The 22,954-nt window shown below is 37.5% G+C and overlaps 1 long non-coding RNA gene across 1 annotated transcript in view; it reads right to left on the bottom strand.

Annotated features, from left to right (window-relative positions):
• Positions 1 to 3,575: 3,575 nt before the first annotated feature.
• The window catches only part of LOC137205069 (uncharacterized), a 39,971-nt gene continuing 20,592 nt past the window's right edge, over positions 3,576 to 22,954 (bottom strand). The window contains exon 3 of the long non-coding RNA XR_010933989.1: positions 3,576 to 3,736. This is a non-coding gene — a long non-coding RNA (uncharacterized lncRNA). The remainder of the gene's footprint in view (positions 3,737 to 22,954) is intronic.

Here is a 22,954-nt window from a genome sequence, read left to right as displayed (position 1 = left end):
AAAATGAAAGTTTGAGGGCTCAAGGAAAATAGTGGGTTCCTACTGTAAATATATCATGAGGCCAAACATTTCAGAAAATATTTGAGTTCCATAAACTTGCCTTTCTTAAAGGAGTCTTTCGAGAGCTATTGCTTTTTTCGTTTCCATTTAAAAATATGAAGTTTGTGCAATGATCATTTCCCCTAGGTTTGTAAATGGAGGCAAGTTGTACTTGGCTCTCCAAGAAAGATCACAAAGCCTAGCCTTTCAGGATACTCTGGAAAAATGAACCATTTTTAAAGCAGTTTCTGCACTGTTGGGATAAAATGCAGTACTGAATTCGGTGTATGCCTCAGTCTGGAAAAAAAAGTTTTTAAACCCACAATAAACTTTTTTGTCTAATGTGAGTATGATCCCAAAGTATATAAGGTGGCACTGTTCAGTAGCTAAAAATTAGATGGCAAAATGTACTGTAGCCAAGCCATTTCTGTATGGATCCCATAACCTCAGAAAACAGTGCAGTGAATGAAGTGGGTATGAATATCCCATATTCTGTCAAAACCTATAATAATGAAGGGAGTAAGGAGAATAAAACTTATAATTTTAGTGCAGGTGGATTCAATGAGGGGAAAAAAATGTTTTTTGGATCCAGAAATTGCAGAGGCATAATAAGTATCTTTTGAATGAAATAAAAGAGGCAGATAGTCTTTTATTAGTAGCAATGAGCATACATAACTGAAGGGATAACCAGAAGAGAAGATGACAGAAAACAAATCACCAGACCTGGAAGTCCGTTGTAGCAGAGTGGTTGACACTGTGTGACTTATTTCAAGAGGCGACTGATAACTGGAGACGGGTTTCTCTTCTATGGGACTTTGGCATCACTCGGTCTCTCCCTCGTCTGTTTCCGAATGTAAAGGTTGTATGAGATAATGTCCAATGGCAACGTTTGCATGAACAGGCTGTACCATGTCCCTAAGAAAGAATCACACCTGTGCAACTTCCCACAGGCTTTAAAATGCCAGAAAGTACTAAGTAGCCTTTCCAAAGGATAACGGTATTCTATATCTGGAATCCCAGATGCATTTTGTTAAAGAAATACTGAGTTCAGAACTGACAATTAATATGGATGATTCAGGGGGGGTTGTTTTGTTTTGTTTTGTTTTGTAGCATTAAAAGTAACCCTAGATCATGCTGAATAACGGGAGGGTGGAGAAAGATCAAAGTCTGACAAGTAGAAGAATGACTGGGCTAATTGTTGTATGCAGCTACTGAAGATGATAATTATGAAAATGAAACATTAAAACCGTTATAATTTAATCGTCATTGATAAGAACACAACATTGATTATAATCATGGAAAAATATTTTTTGCACAAGGGCTAGAAGGGAGTATAACACATGAAAGTTATGTTTGGATGGTTGTGTGATGGATTTTTAAAAATTTTTAGATCAATTTTAATATTGTTTTATAAATTTTAAAACAATTCCTGACTACCAAGTTTATTATACTCTGTATGTCTAATATGAAAATAGAAATTTAAAATTCGAAATTAAGCAATTTTTATCTTCATTAAAGAGGTACAAGAGCATAACATTCAGCTGGTTCAAAGCCTAGCTCGGCCCCTAGATAAGGGGTTAACTTTAGATAAGTTAACCTTTCTGCACCTCAATTCTCTCCTCCACAAAATGGAAATACTAACTCCTCATGACTATTGTCAAAACTAAATTAGATAATTCATAAAAAGACTTAGCAGAGTACTTGGCACGTAGGAAATGACAACTACTATTGTGAATATACAAAATATAAAGCTCATTTATATTCATGTTTGTATTACATATATATTTATGTATGTAAAGGCACTTAGCACATGCCTGTCACATACACTCAGTACGAAGGAGCGATAACATGATACTCATATAGCTACATCTATGAGCACATAGTATATGCCAAGAATTCTGCTAAGAATCTTTTTTTGTTTGTTTTTGTTTTGTTTTGCGGTACGCAGGCCTCTCACTGTTGTGACCTCTCTCGTTGCGGAGCACAGGCTCCCGATGCGCAGGCTCAGCGGCCATGGCTTAGGGGCCCAGCCACTCCGCGGCATGCGGGATCCTCCCGGACCAGGGCACGAACCCGCGTCCCCTGCATCGGCAGGCAGACTCTCAACCACTGCGCCACCAGGGAAGCCCCACTGCTAAGAATCTTAAACACATATATTATGCACTGTATGTGACATGTTATATGTTCTGTACTATAGCAACTCATTCTTACAAATATTCTGAGGGTGGGGAATTATTATCCCCATTCTACAGATAAGGAAATGGAGGCTCAAAAAGCTTAAATAACTTCCCCAAGATCACAGAACTGCTAAATGCCATAGCTAGACAAGAACAAGGCTAGCTGACAGCAAATACAAACTCTTCCCTGCTGGCCATACTGCTTTCAATAAACGAGAAATAAGGTATACTTAGCTCATATTTCAGCCCAGTAGATGCATCAATGGTCTGTTGACACTCAGTAAAACGGAGGTGCCAGTCAATCTCCTGGGAGTGTAAAGTCCTGTTGTGAAGACCGTGACTTTTCTTGTTGCTAAGAATCCTGGTCCTTCTGACTTCAGCTGCACCCAGCAAAGGCTGTGGGCCGCGCTAATTTGAGAAATGAGGACGAGGGGTGTGAGGTCATCCCAAACTGGTGTTAAGGGAAAACAATTCCCCATTAGCAAGATGTACAGAGAAAGTCTTTCTCTGCAGATATGTCATCTTAACTATTAACACTGTTAAAGAATTTTTTTGTTTTGGGGGGTTTTGTTTTGTTTTGTTTTTACCTTTGGAACTCCTTTAAGTTTCTAATGTGCTACTATGAAACCTGGATCCCCAAGAGAAGGATTTAACATGCAGTATTTCCAAGACTCTTTTTCTCCCTAGAACCCTTTGTTAATACCTTCTGGAATGAGTGTCCCTAGCAGCCCATTCCGGGGATACTGATCGAGCAGAATAAGCCACTGCCTGGCATCAGGAGATGGAGTCTGGGTCCCAGCCCTCCACATATATCCAAGTGATCTTAGGCAACTGCCGTGAGCCTCGGTTCTCGCCTATAAGATTAGGAGATGGTATCTAAAATGCTATGAGTGGTACAGAATGTCTTTCTCTGTCAACTTCTGGAAAAAATCAACCCACACAACTACTCCACACCAGTGTGGCTCTTAATTCCATCCTTCCATGTGGTTGAGAACTGGTTGATACAGGAACAAGTGTTAAAAAGATTGAAGCCCACATTGTTTGTTCTCAGCATAATACAGGAGGAATGTAAGAATTATAAAGCTAATAATGGAAAACTTAACAACCTAACAGGGCTCAGGAAAAATATTCTTCTGCCAGGCAACACACTGATGCCATGCTCAGAAAGCAATCCCAAGTGTTTTTACTGTGGAATTTCTCTCTTTGCCTATCCAGCCCTACCGCCCACCACTCTCCAACACCCCCTCCCCTCCAGCCAAGCCAATGCCTCAGGTAAACAAAGCTCACCACACCTAAAATGCTTACTCCCTTCCCATAATGCTCTATTCTTTTGCCCAAAACAGTGCCTCTCACCTGACATGTGGTGCCTTCCTTGATTCAGGAGATTCTGACCTTCTTGAGAATAAGAACTCTGTCTTCTTGAATTTCCAGTTCCTCACATAATACTAGGCATATCATAAAGACCAAATGATAACACCAGCTTATCATGTTCTCTCCAATCGCTAACGCCTTTTCTACTTCTGTAAGCATACAGATAAGCATTTAAAACTATAATCTGCCACATATAATCATTTTTTCCATATTTTTCATGGCTGCTTGTGATATCTCTTTTGTAGGTTATAAGAGACTTATTCCTGCAGGTCATAATACCAAGAAAAGTATTAGGCAAGTAGAAAGTATTCCTTGAATACTTGGGATTGTCTAGTTGATTGTAGCCCTTTTTTAAGAACCATTATAATATTAATAATATTGCTAGACTGTGATTAGCACTTGACACATATTATTTTCTTTATCCCTCATACTTAACTTTGACATAAGTAACATCATCCCCATTTGTACATAAGAAAAATAAGACTAATGTAGTTAAGTGATTTTCTTAAGGTCATGCAGCTACTAAAATAAGATGTCTATAAAATCTGTTGTCAACTGGGATACATCTGAACATGAGCAAAAGCACAGTCATTAAAGTTATAGGACTTTCTGAAATATTTATTGAGAGTTGGTTTTATTACATTAGTAAACCTACTAAATAATTTTATTCAAAATTTTTCAAAATTATAATTGTTTTAAAATAAAAATAAAGCAAATTAAAAAATTCATGACTAACTGAACATTAAAAATAACATAAATTAATAATTAGTTATGATACATATTTCAATATCTAAAATTGTTTTATAGTATCTTTTGAGGAATTTTATTTTCATGATAGTTTTATTATTTTTACATTTTTCATAAAGTTTCCTGAAATCTTCAAAATTGCATTTTTGATAAGTAGATATAAAATTATAACACTTTCAATGGAATTTTTCCTATGAAACATACTTTTTATTAATTAAGAAAAATACTTTCTAAAGGTTTTGAGGTACTCAGAAAAATGTCTGCTAAAGGAAGTCTATCCTCATTTCTATTTTCCTCATCCTTTTTGTTTGGGAACAGATCAATTTTGTAGGCCAAGTAATTTCATTCAACATTGTCTATTCAAAGAATGTTTCCTTTTAAGGAAAGTTCTTAATATAAGTTGATTTATTACCCCTTAAATACTTTTCCAAACACAGACCCTGCAAAATTATAGGTAGGCACTCTCATTCCACTGCAATTCCAATATATAATAAATATTTGTCCAATTAAAATAGGAGTTCCACCAGAAGGTTCTTCCCATGAGTCAAGATATTCCAAAATACAAGTACAGAGTTTATAAATCATCTTTTTTTCAGTTTTACTGGGGTATAATTGACCTATGAGATTGTAAGATATTTAAAGTGTACCTTGTGGGGCTTCCCTGGTGGTGCAGTGGTTGAGAGTCTGCCTACCGATGCAGGAGACGCGGGTTCGTGCCCCGGTCTGGGAAGATCCCACATGCCGCAGAGCGGCTGGGCCCGTGAGCCATGGCCGCTGAGCCTGCACATCTGGAGCCTGTGCTCCGCAATGGGAGAGGCCACAACAGTGAGAGGCCAATGTACCACCAAAAAAAAAAAAAAAAGTGTACCTTGTGGTGATTTGCTATAAGTACACATTGTGAAAGAATTCCCCTTATCTAGTTAATTAGCATGTCCATCACATCACATCTTTCTGTGTGTGTGAACATTTAAGTTTTACTCTCTTAGCAAATTTTGATTGTACAATACAGTGTTATAAAATATACTCACCATATTTTATAGGAGATCTGAGGACCTTATTCATCTTATAGGTGAAAATCATAGTAACTTTTTAACCAACTTTTTCCTATTTTCCTCACTCCCTAACCCTTGGCAACCACTTTTCTACTCTGTTTCTATGAGTTTTGACTTTTATTTTTGATTCCACATGTAAGTGATACCGTGCATGACTTGTCTTTCTCTGTTTGGCTTATTTCACTTAGTATAATTTGTCCAATTAAAATAGGAGGGTCCATCTATGTTGTCAACAAAGGGCAGGATTTTCTTCTTTGTCATGGCTGAATAACATTCCATGGTGTGTGTGTGTGTGTGTGTGTGTGTGTGTGTGTGTGTGTATGTGTGTGTGTGTATAATACCACATCTTTATCCATTCATCCATCAGTTATTGACATATCTTGGCTATTGTGATTAATGCTGCAATGAACATGGAAGTACAGATATCTCTTTAATATCTTGCTTTCATTTCCTTTGGATATATACCCAGAAGTGGAACTGCTGGATTGTATGGTAGTTCTATTTTTAATTTTTTGAAGAATCTCCGTACTGTTCTCCACAGTGGCTGCACCAACTTACATTCCCCCCAATAGTGCACAAGTGTCCCTTTTTCTCCACAGCTTCCCCGGCACTTGTTATCTCTTGTCTTTTTTGATGAGAGACATTCCAGCTGGTGTGAGGTGATATCTCATTACGGTTTTGCTTTGCATTTCCCTGACGATTAGTGAGGTTGATTATTTTTAGATAATTGTCTCTTCATCCAGGCAATAAGTTTCTAAAAAGCAGGAATTTCTAATTATTAAAATTTGTCTTTCTAGTTACTACTTTATCATCTCTTTTTACTTCAATTAAATAATTAAATCGTCCCTTTTCTAAAAAGTAGAATTTTTTTAATTAAAAAATTTTTGACTCAAAGGTTTCTGTAGATAGGAACAAAGCTATGCCTTGGAGCAAAAGCTCATCACCAACACATAGTGTTAGTGTTTGTAGCAGGTTGTTACAGAACTGGCCATTGTGGATTTTATTAGTCGATGTGTTTTCTCTATAGGTGATTAATTTTTAACTATCTTCCAAACATTAGGGACTTTATAAGGTCCTGGAAGTGCAAACACACAGTGAGAATGTTGAAAGTATTATTAAAAGGCATAAAATTACAAGAGAAATAAAAATAGAAGAAATAAAAATGAAAGTGGAGAAAAAATGACCAATGTTGTACCCCATACAGGATGAGTTGTTTGACAATGGAAATATTTGTGAAGAATAAAGAAGAAACTATGCATGCAAGAGTTACATGGTGCCTGAGCAGTGACATTAATCCAAATAGTTCAAACGTAAGTTCCATGAGGACAGAGAGCCTGTCTGACGTTTCAGCTTTGTCCACTGTGCCTGGCACATGTGCTGCAAATATTTGTTGAATAAGTTAATTAATCAACCAATCAACCAAAGACAAGGAAATGTAATTGGCCAAATAAAGACATTTTAGGGTATATTTAGAGAATCAGCGTCCATGTTTCTTAAAGACTGAAGGGAAAACTTAAATGCTGAGCCTGATAGAAGCGCTATCACCCACAGATTATGACCACCCAGGAATAATTCAGTGGGTTCACGACCCTTTAAAGTCATCAGAAGCAGAGAGTGTGTGGCAAGGTAGTGTCGCTTCCAAGGAGCTTCCTGTCTCAGTGGTGTCACCATCTAGAAAAATAACTGATTTTTTAAAAGATGCCTGAAGAAAGTTGTCAGCCAGAATTATAGGACTGCACTGGTTTACAAATGAGCAAAGAAAATGCATCTACCTTTCCTCACAAGTCCTCATTAGGAAGAGAGTGAGATCCTAACCTTGCAGACTAGTGGCATCTCAACATCTTCCAGTACAAGGGACAATTTTCTGTGACTCTGTCTCTTTTGAATAAAGGCTTAATCATTCACACTTCCTCCCCTCTCCACACTCGCCTTCAAGATCGATCTGGGTTAAAGCAGGAGGTGTAGGAGGTCCACATGCCTTCATTGAGGGAAAGGAGCAGCAATCCTTGTCTCCTCCATCTGGGGGGATTTCTGCTCTCTATGGTGCTGTCCCCAGTTAACCTGGTCATTTGTACCCTGCTGGCCTCCAGGCAGCGGTGTTCTCTTTTCTGCATATCTTGATGACTACGCCTACTGTAGCTTTCACCTGCACTTGGGTCTCCTATGAGGTCTGCTTGTGACTTCTATTCCATCCTGCCTCAACAAGTCTGCCTTTCTCCAATCCTGGTGAAACATCCAGTCACCTCTGCTATGATAAACCCTCTGGCAAGTTCACCAGTCAAATTCTTAAATATATTCCACTTCATCCAGAGAGCATGTCAGAATTTCTGGACCCTTTCCATGACAACACAGTCCAAGGTCAGCTTGATACAAACAAGCTTGTTTTTCCAGACATCTTTTGCTGCTACTGCTACTCTAATGGGAACCACTATTATCCCTCTGCCATGTTGTTTTTGAGACCACACACTAAGACAAACTCTTTCTAGGGTTCCAAAAGGGGAGTGGCCTAACATTCCTCGGCATTGGGTTTTTCCCTTAAACTAAATGACACAATCTGTTCCCTAAGATTTGAGCCTAGAGTTAGAAGTTTTGTCACTTATCTAATCTCCATCTACCCCTTTCCACAATCCCTGGGAGAAACTGTTGGCTTCCTACTCCCTCTTCCTTTCTGGGTGGAACTTTGTCTATATCTTACCCTACTTCTTTCAGAGAAAATACTGCTGATCTCCATCTTAATGGCAAAAAGTTATCCTTTCTTTACAATGGGAAAATTTTGTGATCTAAATCAGGCAACTAAAGATATTCATAAATAAGGGCTTAATATCCAAAATATACCAAAAATTCATACAACTCAATGGAAAGAAAAAACAGATTAAAAATGGGCAGAGGACTTGAAGAGACATTCTTCTGAAAGAAGGCATACAGATGGCCAAGAGGCCCATGAAAAGATGCTCAACATCACTAATCATCAGGGAAATGCAAATCAAAACCACAATGAGATACCACTTCCTAGCTGTCAGAATGGCTAGTATCAAAAAGACAACAAATAAGTGTTAGTAAGGATGTGGAGGGAAGGGAACCCTTGTGCACCTTTGGGGGGAATGTAAATTAGTGCAGCTACTGTGGAGAACAGTGTGCAGGTTCCTCAAAAACTTAAAAATAGAACTACTGGGACTTCCCTGGCGGCGCAGTGGTTAAGAATCCGCCTGCCAATGCAGGGGACACGGGCTTGAGCCCTGGTCCGGGAAGATTCCACATGCCGCAGAGCAACTAAGCCCGTGCGCCACAACTACTGAGCCTGCGTTCTAGAGCCCGCGAGCCACAACTACTGAAGCCCGCTGTGCCTAGAGCCCCTGCTGCTCAACAAGAGAAGCCACCGCAATGAGAAGCCCGTGCACCGCAACGAAGAGTAGCCCTGACTCGCCGCAACTAGAGAAAGCCTGCGTGCAGTAATGAAGACCCAACACAGCCAATTAATTAATTAATTAATTAATTTTTAAAAAGTAGAACTACCATATGATCCAGCAATTCCACTTCTAGGTATTTTTCCTGAAGAAAATGAAAACACCAATTCCAAAAGATATGTACACCCCTATGTTCATTGAGCATTATTTACAATAGCCAAGATATGGAAGCAACATAAGTGCTCATTGATAGATGAATGGGTAAAGGATATGTGAGATATCTATATATAGATAGATATATAGATAGCTATATATATACAATAGAATATATATATCCTATATATAATAGATAATATATATAATGCATAATAGAATATTATTCAACCATAAAAAAGACTGAAATCTTGCCTTTTGTGACAACATGGACAGACCTTGAGGGCATTAATCTAAGTGAAATAAGTCAGGCAGAGTAAGACAAATACCATATGATTTCCCTTATACACGGAACCTAAAAAACAAAACAAAAGAGCAACCATAACAAGACAGAAACAGAGTCATAGATAGATGCAAAGAAAAACGGGTGGTTGCCAGAGGGCAGTGAGGCGGAGAGATGAGTGAAATAGGTGAGGAGATTAAGAGGTACAAAGTTCCAGTTACAAAATAAATGAGACATGGGGCTGAAATGTACACAATGGGGAATAGAGTCGATAATAATTTAATATATTTGAATGGTGATGAAGGGTTCCAGCTATATAATAAATAAGCGCTAGGGATGTGATGTACAACATGATTAATATAATGAGTGCTGCTGTGTGGCACAGATGAGAGCTGCTAAGAGAGTAATTCCTAAGAGCTCTCATCACAAAAAATTATTTTCCTATTTTGTATCTACATGAGATGATGCACATTCACAGTAACTGTTTTTAGAATTATATACTCTATATATTAATAAATATGTATTATTTATAAGTATCATAAAAGCTTAAGATTCAGAAGTAATATATAATTCAAATACTATTCAATTGCTTAATATAATACCACAAAACTAGGAATTTGGCTATATTTTATTCAATTAGCCTGCATAAATACCTTCTGGTGTGTCCTAGATAAGCTCCATTAGTTAAATATAAAGAAGTGAAGAAAAGTTCAAAATCTGTTATTATATGTACCAGTTTAAACGTGGACAGAGAAATATATATGCAGCAATAACCCATCACATTTTGTAATTATTTACAAAATAAATCATTAGCAGTTCAAGGAAGAGTAATGAATTATACTACTACTGAGAAATAATTTAAAATAACAAAATTCTTAACTTCTTTCAACACAGAAAAGATTAAGCCAATAAGAGAAATTATTTAACTCTCAAGAACTGATTATATAGGGAGGGTGGGAGGGAGGGAGACGCAAGAGGGAAGAGATATGGGAACATATGTATATATATAACTGATTCATTTTGTTGTAAAGCAGAAACTAACACACCACTGTAAAGCAATTATACTCCAATAAAGATGTTAAAAAAAAAAGAACTGATTATAACTTTCGTCTACACAGCATGAGAACTATTGATTTCTCCTTTACATTTCTAAATAAAAGTTTTCCATGTTTTTCTTTCTGTTTTATTTTCATGGTGTACATTAAACTAAGATGTAGGGTGTATATATAAGATAGTTTCAAATAAAAATAGCCTTTTATTATCTTAGAGAATCTCTCTTTGGGATGCCAAAAGAGTAATCTCCACTAGCCCATCAAATAAGGCCTATTTCACGTCCGCTTTGTGTAAAGAGTTGGGCTAGAGGACGTAGACTTAAAGATGATTAAGACACAATGAGGGACTTCCCTCGTGGCACAGTGGTTAAGAATCTGCCTGCCAATGCAGGGACACGGGTTCGAGCCCTGGTCAAGGAAGATCCCACATGTCATGGAGCAACAAAGCCTGTGCGCCACAACTATTGAGCCTGCGCTCTAGAGCCTGCACGCCACAACTATTGAAGCCCGCACGCTCTAGGGCCCATGTGCCGCAACTATTGAGCCTGCATGCTGCAACTACTGAAGCCCACACACCTAGAGCATGTGCTCCACAACACGAGAAGCCACCGCAATTAAAAGCCCATGCACTGCAACGAAGAGTAGCCCCCGCTCGCCACAACTAGAGGAAGTCCGCGTGCAGCAATGAAGACCCAACACAGCCAAAAATAAAATTTTAAAAATTTTTTTAAAAAGTATGTTGATGAAAAATCAGAGATTAAAAATAAAAAAGACACAATGAGTATTATTATGCAGTTATGGAAATAGGAAATACAATTTTAAAATATTTTAATATAAAAGAGCTAAAGGTAAGCGACATACATGTGAAACTTGTCACTGATGAGTGCCCTGGTGAGCCCCAGTGGGGTGCGGAGCAGCAGGTACTGGATTGTGGAGGAAGGAACCTGGTCCTTGAGATCCAACAGATCTGTATTCCTCCCTGTTCTGCAATGTACTAGATAGAAGAACTTGGGTAGGTCACTTCATGTCTCTGGGTCTGTCTACAAAATGGGATGACAGCATTCATCGAGGGTTATGTAAGGGCTCAATGGGATGTCAGCTTTAAAGGCTATCACAGTGACTGGCATAGATGATACATCACTTCTCTCCCCAAAGACCCCATACAGGTTATGTTATCTATGTTTCCTTCCCCAAGAGCTGTATTTGGTCGTCTGAATTTGCTCATTCTCTTTGAAAGCACTGTGTAGCTCATTTGTTCTAGAATATCCATCCTGTTCTTTGGGGATTGAGAAGAACAGGACAGCGCAGACTATGGAGAATCAGCTGTTTTATGGTGAGAACCTCTATTCCAGCATTTACACAACATATTACAATGTTCTTCTATGATACTTAATAACATAGTAATGACACACATAATTTTTTTTTACTTTATCTCATTTTATGGTGCCTCTATGGGTTACAAACTTTAATCTGGTAAACTATTTCAGATGAAGAATTTAACTTTATTTTGTCCTTTCCTTTGCATGTTTTATATGGAATCTGTTCATTTCTGTTTTTCCCATCTGGAGACTTGGTGAATTCAGCAGGTACACTTGGTTTTTTGAATTGCCTTGTTCACATTTGGTTTAATCATATAAAAATGTCAGAAAAAAATAGATCACTATGTAAAAATACCTAGTGTTTAAAATAATAATAATAATCAAACAAGAAATTAAGAAAGTGCTCCATTGATTGGTATTTATAATTTTTCACCAGGCCCCCAAAATGATCCTTTTGTAAAATTATGGACAAACAGCACTTAAATACGTTGAGCAAAATTTACCTTAATAAAACCCAAATCCAATTGAAAGCAAAGATCCAGAACCTGGAGCCCAGAATAACAGCAAATACTGCCATCTGAGAATGCCACTCTTCTTTTCCTCAAAGTGGTGGTTTTACCACCCACTCTCTGTCCTTCTGTGCACAATTTTAACAAGCTCCCTTAAAGTTATTAGAAAAAAAAAAGGAGATAAATTCATGTTCCATTGAATGCTATGATTTTTGAGAATTTTGTCACTTTTTTATTATGATATAAATCAGTTTCTAAGTGCGTGTGTGGTGTACAGAGAGATAGCGAGACACAGAGATAGATATTGATTAAATGTACGTTAAAAAAGATCTAGAAAGATGCACCATTACCTGTTAACAGTGCTCAACTCTAAGGAGTGAGATTACAAAGGTAGATTTTTCTCGTATACTTTTATACTCTTTGCATTTCCCACAAATATTACACTTGAAAATATTTAAGTAAAGGAAAAATATTTCTTGGTGCACTTAACGTAACAAAACATAGCAAGCTACATTCAAGGGTTAGGATAAGTCTTCCCTCAAGATTTCCCCCCTCAGAAAAGAAAGGCAGCGTTCGCCGTCTCACATAGGAGCAAAACATAGGATTCCTGTGTGCTTCTCTTTCCTTGACACGGTACTTCCAGCAAGATCTGTTGGTACCTTACCTCCTTCACCAGCAGCAGGCCATGTCCAGGGCACATTCTTGTCCATGTGGGCTACAGCACATGCCTGAGAACTGGTCTTCTGCTTCCGCTTCGCTCTGCTAAGTCACTCATGTCAATCCCCCGTGCAAAAACCTGTTCACACTTACTAGGAACAAAACCCAGCTTCCTTATCACCACGTGATCCAGTCCCTGTCTGTCTTTCCAGTCCTATCTCGTACCACTCACTCTTCCCTTCTCAGTCTGATCTACCTGCCATTCAGCAAACATATCGAGCTCTTGACAGCTGACATACTTGTATTAGTCGGCTTGGGCTGCCATAACAAGATACCAGAGTCTGGGTGGCTTAAACAATAGAAATTAATTCCTCACAGTTCTGGAGGCTGGAAGTATAGGATCAGAGTGTCGGCAGGTTTGGTTTGTCCTGAGGCCCCTCTCCTTGGCTCACAGATGCTACCTTTCCTGTGTCTTCACATGACCATCTCTGTCTGTTTCTGTGTCCAGATCCCCTCTTCTCATAAAGATACCAGTCATATTGGATTAGAGACCACCCATGTGAGCTCATTTTACCTTAATTGCCTCTTTAAAGGCTGTATCTCCAAACATAGTCACATTCTGAGGTGCTGGGGGTTAGGACCTCAACACTGCAATATGGAAAGGATACAATTGAGGTCGTAACAGTGCTCTTGTCTCCGCCTAAAATGTTCTTTCCCAAGGACTTTCATGGTTCCTCCTTTCATATCATTCAGCCCTCTGCCTAAATATCATCTCTTCAAGCAGGCCGTCTTCTATACCAGTTTACAGTAGCACGTAGGACCTCTTCATCCTATACCTTACCTACTTTAGCTTTCTTCACGGCACCTCAATGCTTTAGTAGCGCTATATGATTTCTTTTTTAATTTTCATTGTTTCTTCACCCTCACTTCCAGCACACATGCACACACTTGCATTCACACACATGCACACACACACAGACACACACACATTAATGTATGTTTTATGAAGGCAGGGATTTTTATGTCTTATTTATTGCTGTAATTCAGTGTGCATAATTCTACCCAGAACACATTCTCAGCTCAGCAAATATTTACTTAACTAATTAATAATATTTCAAAGATTTTGCAAAGAAATTTCCATGAGGTCTTTCTAAGAGCATAAAAGCATGGGGTAAAAAATAAACAATTCCTTATATAGACCATGTACAGAAATGAGCATGGAACATGTTATTTTGGTCATGTTCCCTACAATTAATGTTTGCTGTTGGCTATTTAACAACAAATTTAACAGAATGTGTTTTACCGTGATTGATGTAGTTTATTAATTATGTACTGAATTAGACCAGCTGTTCTCAACCAAGGTCACTTAAATTCTCCCCAGAAGACAGTTGGCAGCATCTTATATATTTTTGGTTGTCATGACTGGGGCAGGAGTTCTCCTGGCATCTAGTAGGTAGAAGCCAGGGATGCTTTAAACATTATACAATTCAATGGATATCTTCCCACAACAAAAAATTATTTGGCCCAAAATGTCAATAGTGCAGAGGTTGAAAAACCCTGATCCAGAGAAATTTAAATCAGAATAACAGAGATTCTTCTACTAATTACCCCTAATTTACTCCTATAGCTTTTTTATTTTTTTGCATAAATGATGGGTTCTATATAATAAAATATCAGTGTGTCTTTTTAAAATGCCCTATTCCTAGCCAGCTCTAGACAAAATTGCAAATTTTGTCTTCGGAGGCCTTTCACTTTTTCCCTTCTGCCTTACTCCCCTTTTAATACCTCTTTATCCCTGTTAGTGTGGTCCCTTAAAGACTAAGATGTTCTCCCACTGAAGCTCCCTAGGGGCCAAAGTTTTCACTAGATACAATACCAGGATCTATCCTTACATGGGATAAGCCCCAGATGCCCACCAAGCTTTGTCACTTGTCTATGTCAGCTCAAAATGCTAGAACAATGGAAACAAACCATTAAAAAAAATAACTAGAAGGGGAAAATATAGAGCTCTGCATTTACGTCTCATGGACCAAATTTCACCAAGACGACTGGATCAGGGAGATGATTTTCATGTTGAAAAGATCTGGGATATTTTATTGAGCCCCAAGCTCAGCATGAGCCAGGACTGTACTGGAGGCTTAATGCCCTAATCTAAGAGCATAATAAAACAACCATACTTGATCTGGTAAGCAGAACCTGGAATATACAAGAAAGTGTTGGGAACCTACAATGATTATGTGAGCATCAATTTCTGGGGGTACACTAATAAATCACTCTATTCAGTGGAACTGCTGAAGTGACTGGGTACCTCAAAGCCATGCTTTATATGGAACAACTAAAGAAACTTGAAATGCTGGTGCAGCAGAAGAGAACACTTAGAACAGACAGAATAACAATCTCCAAATATTTGTGCAATGACTACCCAAATAAATACTTTTCCCTTGCTTTAGAGGGAAGAACTAATAGTATTGAGGTGAAGTGGCTGCCTTATGCTCAATATGGAAGAATTTTATGACATCTTGGTAAAAAGTGCTGCTTCACAAATAGTGTGTTTCTCATTACTAGAAATATGCAAGCAGAGACCACAGGACTGCTTCTCAGAGACACTGCAGAAGAGATTCCTATTTTGGGTAGGAAGTTAGACTAGAAATCTCTATGTGTCCTTCCAATTCTGGGATTCCATGAGTCTAACCATTCTTTTATTAAAAGCAAAATATTTAACTATTTTCTCCCCAAAGAAAATATATTTGAAATAAGTTTTTCTCCTTACTCTCAATGGCCCTAAGCAAATCTTGAGAGAAATAGATTATCGAACATCTTTCAAACACTAGAAGGTTGTCATTAAATAAGTACCCTAACAAAGTTATAATAAAAATTATAATTGATATCACTTTTTTGACATATAATTATAGTTTACTCTGGGCATTAGAGTAAGAATACATATAACTTTTAGTAGCACTATCTGTCTATTAATCTCTTTTGATTTTTATTTAAATGCTTTCTTAGATATATTTTTTCAGGTAGGTATAAAAATTTTCTATAAGTTACATTTTTTTTAACAGACATTAGGGAATAATCAAAAAAGCTATTAATTAGATACAGAGAGATGGGTTTCCAGTTGTGGCTTGTTCCAGTATTCTAGCATTCTGGCCACTAATGACTGTGTCCTCTGTCCAATTAATAAGTCTCTGGATCTCATTTTCCTCATCCTTAAAATTAGAGTTTTGTACTCGATTATACCTGAGATTTCTTTCATCACTTATTTTTATTATTCTATTACTTGCCATCATAGATTAAGTTGCTACACAAGCTACCAGTGTAAGTCTTGAAGACTTCAAAGAATTACAAACAAAAGAGAGGTCAGAAAATCAAAGGAATAGGGCAGACCCCAGACTCCTCAAAATGCTGACGTTTCATGTGTTATTACTGACATATAAAAGTGTAAACAGAACTGTGGTGCCCCAATCAACTAATTTTAGAAATCATAGCTTTTTGAGAATTAATCATTCACATGGTCCTGTTTGGTATGATGGAATCAAAAAGGAGGATGCAGTGCACATGTGAATAAGAGCAAGGGAAGTAAACCTATATCATATTTTTTCTTTTCCTTTCATTCAATTCTACCCAAAGACTCAGTACCTGCAGCAGCTGAGAAAAACTGAGTTTCTTTGGCATAGGTGAAGAAGCCATTCTGAAATGTCTATAGCAGCCTAAAATGCCAAGCCACAGTGCTGATTAATATTGGTGAGAATACTGATTGGTTCTTCACACTTGGGTTTCTTCAATGCCACATCAGTGTGACTGTAAAACCACATGGAAGCCCCAATGCTATGAGTGGACCATTGAAATAGAAGAAGTCACCATAAAAGCTGTTGCCTTCCCCTCTTCATCAGATAGGGAAATTGAGATCCTTTACTTGAAATCTGTATGTTATATCAAAACTTTAAGCAAGTTACACTCTTGACAATTAAAATTGTACTTTAACAACTTTCTCAACTTGATGATGAAACAAAATCATTGTTCAATTATTTCTTTTTTCCTACAAAGGAAACCCCTCAATATTATGATTTAAATCAATAGTTTATTGGCTATCATCTACAATGTATGTCTCATTTTTAACCAACAATCTCCAATTTCCCAGCATATGATATATTGCTTGAGATTGAGAACACACACTCAGAACTGGTACGGTGCTGTGCCCCTCCAATGAACTCTCCACCCTTCTCCACTCTGCTCTGTAGCCTAAGAGGCTGACCTGTATGGACAAGATCAGTGAATTCCAGGGCCCTCTGTTGGCTTCCAGTTGGGTTCACCAATGGGGAATTCCATCCGGAGACAGGAAGGAAAGAGCAGAGTGAGGCTGGGGCATATACTTCCTGCCTCCTTTTCCGCAGGGTCAGTGCAGGCTGGCTTTGACTCTGCACTGAAAGCCATGGAAGATGGCTTCCCTGCACAACTCTCCTCTTCCACGTTCTACTTGTAGCTTCCTCTCCTTGTCCCTTCAAAAGTGAATAGTGATAACAACTCTACTGTTAATACCTGAAGATACTGTGCTACTTTCTTCATTTCTCCTACCCCGTACCCTTGTCTTAGTGAACAGTATCTTTTTCAAACCATCCTGGAATTATTCTAATAATTTGAGTGAACCATTTATTTTTTTGTTGGAGCCTGATCGTGTCACATATTTAGGTGAAGTTTAATAGAAATATATAGTTTTCTTTCAAAACACCTGCTTTTGGACTCATTTATCCTTTTAATAATTTTTGCTTTCTATTTCATTAAGTTTAGGTCTTATACCAGTTAATCCCCTCTTCCCAGTTTCTTTTCGTTTATTTTTAATTTCAGTAAGAGAAGTAACTAGTTATTTTGTCTCATCCTTACTTTTTAATAATGGTGATATCTAATATTATACTTTTTTATGAGAACTATAGCTGCTAGGTTTCAATGAACTTGAATAAAGTATTTTTTCCCATTGATTTCTAGAAAATGATTTTCCTTTTAATTTCCTTTTTGGTTCAAATGTTATCTACCACTATTTCTTAATTTTTAAATATTTTAAGTTTTTGATGGGGTCTCCATCTTACTATTTATTTGTAATTTTAACATGGTATATATCCTTTAAAGTCTCCCTTTTTTTGAATTCAGTAAGGACTTCTTTGTGGCCTAGTACATAATCAATTTCTTTGTACTTAGATACTTGAAAAAAGTATATTTTCTATTTGAAGAATGTAAGATCCATACATCCAATACATCAAGTTTGCTAAAGAAATTCTTATTTTTCTGCCTAATAAATTAATCTATTTCTGAGAGAGATATAATCAAAAATCTTTCACCATCATTGTACTTGTATGAGGTTTTCTTTGCATTTCTAATAGTTTTTGCTTTGTCATTTTATGACAAATATTTATTGGCTTAGATTTATATCATTACACAATATGTCTGTTTATTCTAAGTGCTTTTAATCTTCAATTTCATCTTGTGTGATGTTAATATTGTCATTCCAGTTTTCTTTCGGTTTGCATTTCCTTATGTGGCCCTACCCCTTTACTGGGAAGAAGGAAAGAAGGAAGGAAGGAAGGAAGGAAGGAAGAAAGAAGGGAGGGAAGGAGGGAGGGAAGGAGGGAGGGAGGAAGGAAGAGACAGAGAGAGACAATTATTTATTTTTTTTATTTTTTTGTTTCGTGCTATGCGGGCCTCTCACCGCTGCGGCCTCTCCCGTTGCGGAGCACAGGCTCCGGACGCACAGGCTCAGCGGCCATGGCTCACGGGCCCAGCCGCTCCGCGGCATGTGGGTTCTTCCCGGACTGGGGCACGAACCCGTGTCCCCTGCATCGGCAGGCGGACTCTCAACCACTGTGCCACCAGGGAAGCCCGAGACAATTATTTTTGACTCAATATGCACTTCATTGCAGACTCACATATCTGGAATTTGTTTTTTAGCCCAAAGTAGCAGTTTCTAGATTTTAATGGATGAATTCAGTCCATTCACATTTGGCACAAGATCTAATGTTGTTGATTTTATTCTTTCCACTTTACTCCATTGTTTTCTACTCATTTACATTGTCATTTCCCTATTTTTCTTCCCCTTGGTTTTGCTAGTTTGATTGAATTGCTGCTTGTTCCTATTTCCCCCATGTTAATTTAAAGGTTCTGGTGGATTTTTCCATTTCCTTAATGGTTACCATCTCTTTCCCTGCTCTCCTAATCAGACACATATGTCACTACGATTGCTTTAAAAACAACGTACTAACTATATTCCTGTTTCCCCCACCATGATGTTCTAATCCTACCTTCTTTCCCACCTTTCCAATAGAAAAAGAGCTTTAAAGTAACTGATCATCCCTCCCATCCTTCCCCCCTGACATATGCCCCCCATTCCTTGGGATACTTTTATCTCTCCTTTCTTGCCCCTACAGAGCAAAGGTTTGCCAGGATTCTTAAGTGCTCACTGTATCAAAACTTCCCTTATGGAATGTCTCCTCTATTTCAAGACTCCTTAACCAGCAGTTATATTGTCTATTCTTACACAGCATTTTCTTAAACTATTTTATAGAATCATAATGATATAACATTTACTGAGCATATATTACATGCCAGATTCTCTTCTAAATGTTTTACATTTATTAAACCACTTATTCTTTGCAACCACACTATGGGATAAACTCTACCATTATTCCCATTCTTTATTTTACAGATGAAGAAACTGAGGCAAAGAGATGTTCAATACATGCCTAATGTCACACAGAAAATGTGACACAAGCGAGAATTGAATCCAGGTGTGCCACTCAGACCTTGTGTTTCCAAGTTCTGGACCACACTCTCCCACCACTGTGGTTGTCTCTCTTCATTGCTGTTCAGGTTGAAGTCCCTACTTCGGTTAATTTGTTGTCTAGTTATAGTCTATTTCGTGCATTTTCCTAATATGGGGAAGGTGGGTGGCATTCAGCCTGAGTTCTTGCTTATTCCCGAGTTCATGCCTTTTACCCGACATATGAATGAGTGTTGGCTCTGTATAGGATTCTTGGACTGCGAATCTTTTCTCTATATGGCTTGTCTCCTAGTCTCTGAGACTGAAAATGAGAAGCCTTCCTTACCTTACTTGACCAAGAAACTATGGGAAGGTAGAGAGTAAAGAGACTTTACATGGTGCTAACATCCTGCCTGTAGCCCATAGGCTAATGGATGAATTGCAGCAGGATTCCCACCAGTCCCACCAGTATTTCAAGCTCCAATGTGCTGGCAGAAAAAAATAACTACTGATCTGTGGAGCCCCAAAAGCCTAAAAGAAAAGGATCAAACTAACAATTTGAACACACACTATAGAACTGCTAGAAGAGACAGGTGATCATCTGAATAAAAATTAATCATGAATGCTTAAGGAGAACAAAATGGAATAACACAAACAAAAACAATTTCTAGAAATTAAAATCATTTTCAAACTAGACAAATCAGTAGATAATAAAGGAGAGTTTGACCACCGAATGCTCAGATCAGCAGCTTAATTTTAAGAAATATCTTAAGGCACAAGAATGAGAGAAGTAAAAGTCATGTGGGAAAAGGTGAAAGAGTGGTAGAAGATCTAGCAAACACATCATGGGTGTTTGGGGAGAAAAAAGTGGACCAGATACATGAAAGAAAAATATTCCTGGGGCTGAAAAAAGATCTGAATCTGCACACTGAGATTCAAATGGTTTTCATGAAAAAAAAATCCACGTCTAGGCACGTTCTGATGGATAAGAAAAATACATCAAAATCTAGATAGAGAAAAAGTCACCTATCAGTGCTTATTTCACTCTCAACCTGTGAACAGAAAACTCAAGTGTTGTCAATGTTGAGAACAAACTGAATCCCATCCTAAAATAATCCACAAAGTTGTTCCTGCCATGGTTGTTGGGCAATATATTTAAAAGAAGGAGACCCATCCTGCAGGCAAGTGGCCCTGTTTGTTCAGCAAAATGGTGTCACGATACAAAGGGACTGTGATGGAAAGAGACTTAAGGGGCATAACTACACAAAGCAAACTGTGGCTGTGAATTGGATACTCTTTTGGACAAACCAGCCACAGAGGTCATCCTGGAGTCAACTGGAGAAATTTCAATAAACTTTGGGTTATCACGTGAAAGAGAGATGCACTGATATAGTAAAATGGAGATGGTTAACTGAAGAAAACAGGTTACGAAGTAACAAACCACACACACCATACACACGTATATGCATGTATTTTATATGTATGTACATACACAAAACATACAAATGTGTTTACATATACATAACAACTATATATATATGAAAAACCACATATGTATATTATATATGTTCTATATAGATATGAGACCTGAAATGATGTACATTAGAGCTTAAAATGATGATCTATGGTTGGTGGCAATATGATGTTTATTCATCCAATTTTCTAATTTTTAACAATGCAAAATACTTCTACCATTAAATTTATATCTATATACTTATATCTAAATCTATAAGAGAAGGAAGAGGAGGGGAGAGAGGAGGAGAAGAGAAATGGGAGGAAGATGAGAAGCAGGAAGGGAAATTGTAAGAGAAAATCCAAAGGCCTCCAGATAGAAGGAAGGTGTAGATTCAAGGACAAAGGACACCCACATTGCATGATCGTCGTGGAGTGTCTGGTGCACAGCACAGATACAGATGCAGAGTATGGAAGAGTGTTTCTTGTTGCAAATCACCCGAACTACCATCGGAGGAAGATTTAACCCTGACCGTTTATGTTTAGTTTTTCACACATCAAAATGTGGCATAAAAGGTTTCAGAAAGACAGAACTAGATTCAATTTTGAAAAAAGAAGCCCAAAACATAAATTAATTATTGATGTCCCCAATTTACAGTGCTTGTTTATACACATGTTAATGATTTGATGAGTTTTACGATGTATATTTCTCTTATAAGAATATCTAAAATTATTTAAAATGAACCTGGTCTTTGTTTTGTTAGGTCCATATTCTCAGCAGTTTTAAATATCATTAATTTAGACTTCACAATTTTGAACTATATAAAATTTAAGCTGGTGCAAAGCAATATTTACATAAAGTAGTCCATGAAAAGGGATTTGTGGACAAGTTCATCTTGTAAATAAAATTGCATGAAGCATGTTTAATTTTCATAAATTACATACTCTTATTGAAGAATTTGTAAAACTCTATGTACACTGAAGATGCTGAATTCGGTTAAATCTTAGTATACATCAGCAGCAGCTGATCAAACTCATCAGTATTTTTTTTCCCTGACTTTTACTAACTATACCAACTTGACAAAATAGGCTTAGTTCTGTATTTATCCTCCCAACAATTAGTCAAGATTGGGGAACCTCGAATGTTCTGAGAGTTAAATATATTTAAAATAAATTTCCAATTTAGTTTTTTCTCTATTTCATAAGGAAACGCATTGGGCATGTTGATATTGCTGCACTGAGCCACACTCAGGGTTAACTCCTGCACACGCTGTGATAATGTCCCTCATCAACGGTTGCTAGGACAGTATAGAATTTTCAAGCCAAATGGTTTGATGAATTTCCTTCCACCAACTGACTGATCCTAATTAAAATTTCCCCCATTTTTGGTTCTGTAACACTTCATTTTGGGGGGGTTCCCAGGAACTAACAAACAGCCACAAAACCAACATAAGAATACAAATTATTGACATTGTTAAACAATCAATGTGATGTATATACAATGATATTGCTGAAGCCAAACCTCTCACCACCAGTGTTTGGCCCTGTGACAGCATGAAGAATCAGATTTCATGCTGCTTTGAGAGTTTTCCTCTTGCACCTAAAAATGATGTCTATGTGGCAGCATAGAAACCAAGCATTCAGTCACTCATTTTTTCTGCAACACAGTTATTTTTAGTTTGTTATATATGTAAATACTGAGTCAACAAATAATGTTACCTTCGGAGAATTTTGATCCTCTTTCAAGTTCATTACTGTTTGTCAAAATACAACAACATATAAAGAATTCGTTCAGGGTCCTCTTTTTTTTTTTTTTTTGTACATAAAATTCTTCCGAAGGTATTCAACTAAATATGGTTCTAATGAAATGCTGGCAGTAATGTCATAAAGTAGCAAAACCTTCCAGGCAGTCTGAGATTTTGTTTTCCAGGAAGCATGAAATGTAAACGGTTGGAATGTATCCTGGGATGAGGAATATCAGTGGCATGCTT

Source organism: Pseudorca crassidens, chromosome 13 (genome assembly GCF_039906515.1).
Source record: "Pseudorca crassidens isolate mPseCra1 chromosome 13, mPseCra1.hap1, whole genome shotgun sequence".
NCBI lineage: Eukaryota > Metazoa > Chordata > Mammalia > Artiodactyla > Delphinidae > Pseudorca > Pseudorca crassidens.
This window is presented reverse-complemented; position numbering and strand designations above follow the sequence as displayed.